General features: G+C 39.1%; 2 pseudogenes across 1 annotated transcript; both read left to right on the forward strand.

The window, feature by feature from the left end:
* On the forward strand, nt 1-3,321 carry LOC105995046 (annotated as a pseudogene).
* Nucleotides 3,322-5,138: 1,817 nt separating this feature from the next.
* On the forward strand, nt 5,139-5,800 carry LOC105995103 (annotated as a pseudogene). The gene is made up of 2 exons (XR_001175544.1): nt 5,139-5,313; nt 5,450-5,800. The product of XR_001175544.1 is annotated as a vacuolar protein-sorting-associated protein 25-like (transcript).
* The last annotated feature ends 2,344 nt before the right edge of the window (nt 5,801-8,144 follow it).

An 8,144-nucleotide genomic window follows, 5' to 3' on the forward strand; every position in this document is an offset into this window, starting at 1 on the left:
ATGCCCACCCACACCCATGCCTTCAGAAGCACCCTCTCTTTCTTCAGCATCTTTAGCCTCTTCAACTTACAAATGACTCCCAGGACACGGGTGTGAGCTGAAAGGCTGTATCTTTCCTCTTTAGAAGTAAGGGGTATGTCTTTGACCCTAGAAAGTGTGTGAAGGCAGTGAATCTTGGGTAACAGGACCAAGAATTACTGTCTTACTCTCAGACTGTCTCATTTCTCAGACTTCAGAGTGCACTTGCTCGCATCTGTACTCCAGGTGATTGATTACAAACACATGTACCTGTATTGGTGCAGGCATCTCAGTACCTCATACAAGAGTGGGCAACTGCAATAGTCAATACTATTGACCAGACCTAAGTTTCTAGAATTCCTGATAATGGTTTTTGGGTAAAATGTTCATGCCATGCTAGGTTCACCTGGCTCATGCTTATAAATCCTAGCTTCTCAAAAGGTTGACACTTAAACACATGGTTTGAAGCCAGCCTAGACAGAATGTCCACGAGACTGATATTATACAGGGAATACAGGGAATACAGTGGGCTGCAAGTATGAAAGAACAGGTCGACCACCAATGTGAGCAAATGAGACAAGGAAGTACCAGAGCTCTGAGTTCGAGCTCTACTACTGTATTTTCTAAAGTCTGAATACTTTAGGTGCATCTGCATTTCCCTAGACTCTAGTAGTCTGTTAAGAACTCCTTGAATAGTACCTCAAAAGAGAACTATTGCATGACCATATCAATACATTAGTTCTAGCTTCTTTCTCCTACATGAATACTTTGTAGTAAATATGTATCACAAAAGCCAAGTAAAACCAGGCATGCTGATGCCTGTAGTCTTAGCCTTCAAGGGGCTGAGGGAGGAGGATCCATACATCTAGTTTAGCCTGGGTCCACTAGTAATAGCCTTTTTAACCCAATCCCAATAAATAAGAAAAATGGAGATCAATTAATCTTTTAATACACTGAACAATACTGTAGCAATACAAATGAGAAAATTAAACTATACTTTCAAATTTTAGCTTTTATTGAGAGTGAGCATTTCCAAGCCATATACATCTTGTTCTTTTAGTAATCTCAGCATGTGAGGAGAGCTATCAGGGTGAAGCTCACCCTTCCTGAACTTCCTTAAACCACACACTGTACAAGAATGGGCTCATCCTCTGTACATCCAATGTACATTTACTGACCTGTCTCAGATGACAGAAGAAGCAGATATGTGTGTAGCTGTGTATACCCATGTGTCTGTGTGTATGTGTATATACATATGTGTCTATATGTATTCACATCCAAAAGAAATAAACAAGTTAATGAATACTTTTAACTTATATTCCACATTACCTTTTAGGTCTTCTATTCATCAAGGAATGCATTTATAAAGAACAGGCTTAGTGCATGTCCTATGTTTTTCCAATTCAAACCATTAAACCAGTTTTATTGTTTACATGCAGTATCACTAGAACAGCATTCTTCCACATTATTAAGATTTGTGGGGGAAAATGTCTATATTTCATGCTCAGAGTAATGCTGTGAATCTTAGGTAGTGGGATGGCTTTTACCATTACTACCATGTTTGTATTATGAGTATGACCCCTTAAATACATACCCTTCACTACCAGAAACTCCTCCCAGGCTTGCAGAGATCCTGTTGTTTCTTGCCTTTGCTTCAACTGAGTAAATATTTTACCACTGCCTTGAAAATTTAAGTAATTTATACTGTTTCTAATAATTTGTGACTTAAACTAATTTCACGCATCCATTTATATTAGTCCAGGATTAAATTTCCTCCATCAGACCAAATAGTACACCATAAAACATAGGAGCATATTTGAAGATTACAAGAGATCAAGTGACCAAGACCTAGAAATTTGAGACCAGAAAGTAAAGGCAGACATCAGGTCAAGGTAGAACATGGTAAAGAGTTTCACATGAAAGAAATTTTTAAAATTAACTGCACGTCTAACTAAATTGTAACAAAGGAAAACCCTAGATTTTATACCAATTTCATGTTTATTGCATTATTAAAAATTGAGGGATATTTTCTTTCTCTTTAACTAATATACTTTATATATAAAGTTCATGGTGAACAATAATCAATATGCCTATACTGTTTAACTGAAAGATGATTATAAGTCATTGAAAAATTTCAGAAACTCAGAAAGCACAGGGGGACCTGACAGGGGTGAATTGATGTCCCATACAATTCCTGTTGGCTCACATAGTTGCCCTGGGTCTATGAAAATAGTGACTGAAATCCCTTAGAAAGACTTCCACTAGACATCTGATTCTAAACAACAACAAAGAACACACAAAACAGCGGTCTGGAACTCCAACTTGGGAAGTGGATTCATCTTGGTGGGCATTCTGAATGACAACAGATTTTCTGAATTACTCTGTGCCACAATGATATTCTTGTATACGCTCTCTCTGACCAGCAATGGGCTGCTGCTCCTGCACATCAAATGGATGTGAAGCTTCATGTGCCCATGTACCTCCTGCTTAGACAGCTCTCTCTCATTGACCTTCTCACATTATTTACAGCCCTCAAGGCCATCATGGATTTTCTCCTTGGAGAAAATCCTTTGGAGGCTGTGCCCTTCAGATGTTGCTGGAACTGATTATGGGTGGGGCTGAGGACATCCTTGTGGCTTTTATGGCCTATGACAGGTGTGTGGCCATTTGTCATCCTCTAAACTACACAACTATCATGAGTCCAAAAGTCCTTTGGTTCATGGTGATGACAACATGGATTGTGGCTTTTTGAGTGCCATCGTATATACCAGTTACACTATGCACTATCCCTTCTGCAAATCCCGGCTGGTAAAACATCTGTTCTGTGAGATCCCACCTCTGCTGAAGTTGGCCTGTGAAGACACCTCTAGATTTGAGCTCGCAGTTTATTTGATGGGTGTGATGTTCCTGATCCCCCCACTTGCTGCCATTCTGGTCTCCTATGCACTAATTCTGTGCACTGTGCTCCGCATGCCCTCCAAGGAGGGGAGGAAGAAAGCCCTTCTCACCTGCTCCTCCCACCTGACTGTGGTTGGAATGTACTATGGCCCAGCCTCATTTATATATGTCTTTCCCATTTCCTTCCATAGTCCCAAACAGGATAATGTCCTGTCCTTCTTCTGCACAATTGTCACTCCAGCCCTGAACCTCCTCTTCTACAATCTTAGAAACAAGGTCATGGGGGCTTTGAGGAGGGTCCTTGGAAAATACATCCTGTCTTCATACTCTAGAACTTCCCTGTTACCTTTTCTCCATCAACTTGTCACTGTTTCCACTTCTCTAAGCATGTTGCATACACTTTAAAATGATTTTTTTATTTCTTACTATAGCTAGTATATACAAAGTCACTACATTAATGTGACATGACAGGGGTGACCCTAGGTTTGGAATCCCCTCATTCAAAAACAACTTGGGGAGGTCAAGCTGTAAAGGGAACTTTAAGGCTCACTCTGGTGGAGTGGTCTGCATCATCTATACTATGTGGTAGACTGGGAGGGGATTGCTCATTCCATGATAAGTAGACAATATGGCATAGAATTTCACTGAAATAGTTTGATCTTTAAACTATTTTCTAAAAAAATGATAGTTCATTTAGTATGGTTGTTTCTAAATTTCTAGCTATTTCTTTCAGTTATGTAGTCAATCATGTCTTATTTCTTATATCAAAGCTGCCAACATACATGCTAAATTTTACTGTAACATCCATGTTGTTAGTTAATTATCTCTTTTGGGGGGGGGTCATGGGGCCTGAATTCTGGGCCTGGGCGCTGTCCCTGAGCTCTTCAGCCCAAGGCTAGTGCTCTACCACTTGAGCCACAGCACCACTTCCGGCTTTTTTTTTGCTTATGTGATGCTGAGGAATAGAACCCAGGACCTCATGCATGCAAGTCAAGCACTCTACCACTGAGCCACCTTCCCAACCCCAAATTACGTCTTTTATTTCCTTTATTTCCTATAGCTTTTAATTTACAAGTTTCTTAATTATTAATATTCCTTCTTTTTATGAGTAAACCACATGTAATGCAGGAAGAAGCTGCATTTAATTTACAAGATATTTAGCAAAAAACAGAACATCCTTAAATCAAAATATTAATCTCCTTTTTCCACAGCAGTTGCCATTTTCCTCTAGGTTCTTAACACTTGCAAACTCGTGCACATACAAACATATGTACATAGTCACATTCATTGATTCTTGGAGGTAGGTTTTGGGAATAGAATTGGAATAGAATGTAGTAATCATATAAATTAAGGCATAAAAAGGAACATTTTCTATCCTGAAAAATACAATGAAAATCATACAAAATGCATGGTAACCTGCTTAGAGTTGCATGCACATTACTTAGATTGGCAGGTTCTTTGACAAGCTATTATTATAAGTGGTGAATTGTAAGAGGTCAACGATGTTTAATAAAAGAATTCTGTAGACTTATGAGAAAAACTAATTGGTACTAAATAAGAATGATTTTGAACTGAGTGATTCAAAATTAGTTTTGAAAAAAAATAAAGATTGGGGAGAAAAATCAAAAGATTCATGAATTATTGCATACAGACCTTATGGAATAGTCGATCCTATTAGTAAAATTAATAGAGTATAAAATAGCATGATTCATGTGTTTCTAATGCATTTATAAGATTATCTCTTTGTTGCTTGGTATGTCCCTCCCCCACAGTATAAACCCTGCTTTCACTATATTTGATGTCAGTATAACTTGAGGAGGAGATGGGGAAAAACCAGTTGTTTAAGGATACAGGTGGACCTGTTGCAACAATGAGAAGTACAAGTTGTCATGTCCAAAACGAGCTTTACAACGTTGGTGCGGGGCGGGGGGGGGGGGGAAGGAGAAAGATTGGGATTGGGGGGGAGGGGGGAGGCTGGGAAGGGATGTGAAGGGGTAAACAAAGGAGGAGGATGCAATGCTTGGTAAGAAATGTACGCATTATCCTGCCCATGTAATTGTAACCCCTCTGTACAGTATCTTCACAAATAAAATAAAATAAAAAAAATAGCATGCTTCATTATTCAAAGGCTTTACTATCTTTTTCATTTTGAAAGCTCCCTCATCATGATTTAAATAATGCCAAGTTAGAAATTTGCAAAAAGGTTTTCCTGGGCTACTACGATGGCGATGCGTTTCCAGCGGCCGTGGCAGTATCGCTTTCCGCCCTTCTTTACAGCCAAACGTGGACCCTCGGCCGAAGCAGCTGGCCGCCTGGTGCTCGCTCGTCCTGTCCCTTTGCCACCTGCACAAAAAGTCCAGCAGGACGGTGATGGAAGCGCAGGAGAGCCCACTCTTCAACAACGTCAAGCTAGGGAAACAAAGGAGGAGGTTAAAATGCTTGATAAGAAATGTACTCATTATCTTGCCCATGTAACTGTAACTCCTCTATACAGTATTTTCACAATTAAAAAAATAATAAATAAATAAATAAAAACAACGTCAAGCTACAGCGGAAGCTTCCTGTGGGGTCAATTCAGATTGTATTAGAGAAACTGAGGATAAAAGGGAACCTCGAGTGGTTGGCTAAGAACAAGTCTAGCTTCCTGATCATGCGGCTGAGGCCAGAAGAATGGGGGAAACTCATTTATCAGTGGGTTTCTAGGAGTGGCCAGAAGAACTCAGTGTTTACCTTGTATGAACTAACCAATGGAGAAGACACAGAGGAAGAGGAGTTCCATGGGCTGGGTGAGGCGACCTTACTGAGAGCTCTGCAGGCCCCACAGCAGGAACATAAGGCTGAGATCATCACCATCAGCGATGGCCGAGGTATGAAGTTCTTCTAGCGAAGACCTGTCTCTCCCTTACTAGGGCTTGCAAAAGGAGACAGACCTATTGTCTCTACAGACTGGATCGGTGACTCCACTATACTCAAAGGGCTCCAGGCCTGAAGGCTGGGACCTAGGGATATGTTTCCCTTATCCTCCCTATGTATCTGTCCCTGGAATAGGTTAAGCCCAAGATGCCACAAAGAAAGGCTGTGCTTCTTGCCCTACCTCTCCTCCTATGGTGGACTGTCCCTGAGGCGTAGTCTGTAAACCTGTCTCTTTACATGTGTCTTCACACGTAAGTACCTAATACACACATGAGCCTGCACAAGCTTCTGTCTCCTCCCCTCCCTCCCCCTTAGCTGCTGTTGCCTCCCCTTATCAGGCTGGTGTTGGATCCATCCTTCCTCCGGGTTGGGGGAAGCCCTGGCTGCAGGCAGCCTTCCAGGCAATATGAAAATAGGAGGCTCCAGAAGGGGCCTGGCAGTGAGAGGCAGGCCCACACTGATTTATGATGTTAAAATCTCAATTTCCCCCCCAAAAGAAATTTACAAAAAAGCCATTACTATAATTATGAAACTATCCATGCCTTTAAATGTAAAATGATAAAGAATTAAGAAAATTACACATTGTACAAATGAATATAATATATTTAAAAGATATTCCTAATAAATTAGTAAAGAATAGATTTGTGAAATAATATAAATGTTTCTAATTATTAGAAAAATTGTCAGTTCCTCTTTAATAGCAAGAATATTCAGTTGTTTTGAGCCTTGATCCTAGACAATCCTATTCAGGAATTTTCTAAGAAAAAGCATGTCATGTGCTCAATGGTTACTACTGCTGTGTAATACAAACAAAAAAACACATACAAAACATTTAATATATAACACTGATGAACTAGCTAGTTACATTAAAAATATCCATGATATAAATTTAAACTCAACATTTGCCAGAGTCAGAACAATATAATCTTGAGGATTTAGGTTTCATATTAAGTAATTCTTACATGGCCAATGCCTAACATCACATTTACTTTTAGGGCTTAAGCTTTCCAATTAGAATAGGAAACAGATCTCTATATTACTATCACTTTATTGATTATACAACTACTTACTCTGTTTTAATAAGTTTAAGTCTCAAATTTCACATTAGTGAAGAATATGTGCTACATTGCTTTCTAACTTAATTTTGTAATCCATCAACTGACCCAAGAATCTTCATCACTGTTCAGTCTGCCACCACACACTCCAGAAGAAAGTATCACTAAGTAGCCACTGGTGAGAAACACCTGTTCTACATGACCATATGGTCATGGAAATGTGTATCTCCATTAAAAATGGAAGGGCACTCATCTAAATATATATAGAAGTTATCTTATGATGAGGGAATTTCACATGCTTTGACTACATCTAGTCTAGTCAGTGAATTCATTTGTAGAAAGAAACTTTATTCACTGTAGTAGTTACATGTAAGCATTAATATTATATATGCATATAATAAATGGTATATCATATTATGCTTTCATCCCTATTTAATGTGAAGTATTTAACTGGGATTAAATATGTTCATCTCAAATATTCATCAATGACCTTTTGTTTTATTTATTTTTTGACTGTTTTTTCCCCAATATTTTTGTACGACTCATTGTTACAATGGGTCAACTTGTTTCCTTGTTTCAGCATTTTGTTATTTCCCTTCCCCTTCCCAAATTAGAAAAATGTATATACAAGATGCTGGTATCAAATACAGTGACAACAGGGGTTGTACCATGGGGGAAGAACATACAAAAGAACCCAAAAAAATCACATAGTTATAATAAAAACAACAGCGACAAAGAAAAGTTGCCTTGTTTTCCTATGTTGGGGCTCATTTTGCTTACCATCACCTTATATGATCATATGTACATAGCTTTTGATTTTTTCTACTTGTCTTGTAAGATTATCCTAGATGTATACTAGCTATGGAAAGTAAGGGAAACCATGGGACCTATGTTTCTTTGGGTCTGGCTTACTTGTAACTGGGTTTTTTAATATTTTTTATTGTGAACATACTGTACAGAGGGGTTACAATTACATGGGCAAGATAATGAGTACATTTCTTATCAAGCATTGCAGCCTCTTCTTTTGTTTACCCGTCACATCCCTTCCCTGCCTCCCCCCACCCCCTACACAATCCTTCCACCCCCACCAAAGTTGTAAAGTTCGTTTTCGACATGACAACTTGTACTTCTCATTGTTGCAACGGGTCCACCTGTATCCTTAAATGACTTGTTTTTCCCCTTCTCCTCCACAAATTATACCGACACCAAATATAGTGAAAGCAGGGGTTATACTGTGGGGGAGGGATATACAAAGCAACA

This window comes from Dipodomys ordii, unplaced genomic scaffold (assembly GCF_000151885.1).
Source record: "Dipodomys ordii isolate 6190 unplaced genomic scaffold, Dord_2.0 Scaffold113, whole genome shotgun sequence".
Lineage (NCBI taxonomy): Eukaryota > Metazoa > Chordata > Mammalia > Rodentia > Heteromyidae > Dipodomys > Dipodomys ordii.